We start from the raw sequence: 508 nt of genomic DNA on the forward strand, positions 1-508 counted from the left end.
CAATAAATAATAGTAATTAGTCACGAATTATATGTGTAAATTTATGTGTTTAATAAAATATAAAACAATATAATATCAGCATATCTAACACATCCAATAGTATATCAAAATCCTCATACATATACATATGTATAAAGACTTTCCTGGGAAATGTGGTCATTAACTAGATAAGCCATTAACACCATCTGTCTTATTCATTTCAACAAAGTCTTATTACAGATAATTGTTCCTTGCATCCAAAATTTTGTATTAAAGTTTGCCCGTTGATAAGCCTAAACTAAAATGCAACTGTTTAAAGAATATATGGTCTACATATTTTTATATCATATTTTAGAAGCACATTATATTAATATCTGAGGCCTAGTTTCAATGCATTCCTTTCTATAGTATAACCACAGATTAATAGACAGATCGCCAAAGGCCCGAGTGAAGTCGAGACCACTACACACTTTGCCCCTTACCGACAGCGTTGGCCCCTAGGAGCGAGTCTGTACTAAATATACAGTTA

The sequence above is a fragment of the Vollenhovia emeryi genome, unplaced genomic scaffold (assembly GCF_000949405.1).
Source record: "Vollenhovia emeryi isolate VEMERY1.0 unplaced genomic scaffold, V.emery_V1.0 DF939133.1, whole genome shotgun sequence".
In the NCBI taxonomy this organism is placed as follows: Eukaryota; Metazoa; Arthropoda; class Insecta; order Hymenoptera; family Formicidae; genus Vollenhovia; species Vollenhovia emeryi.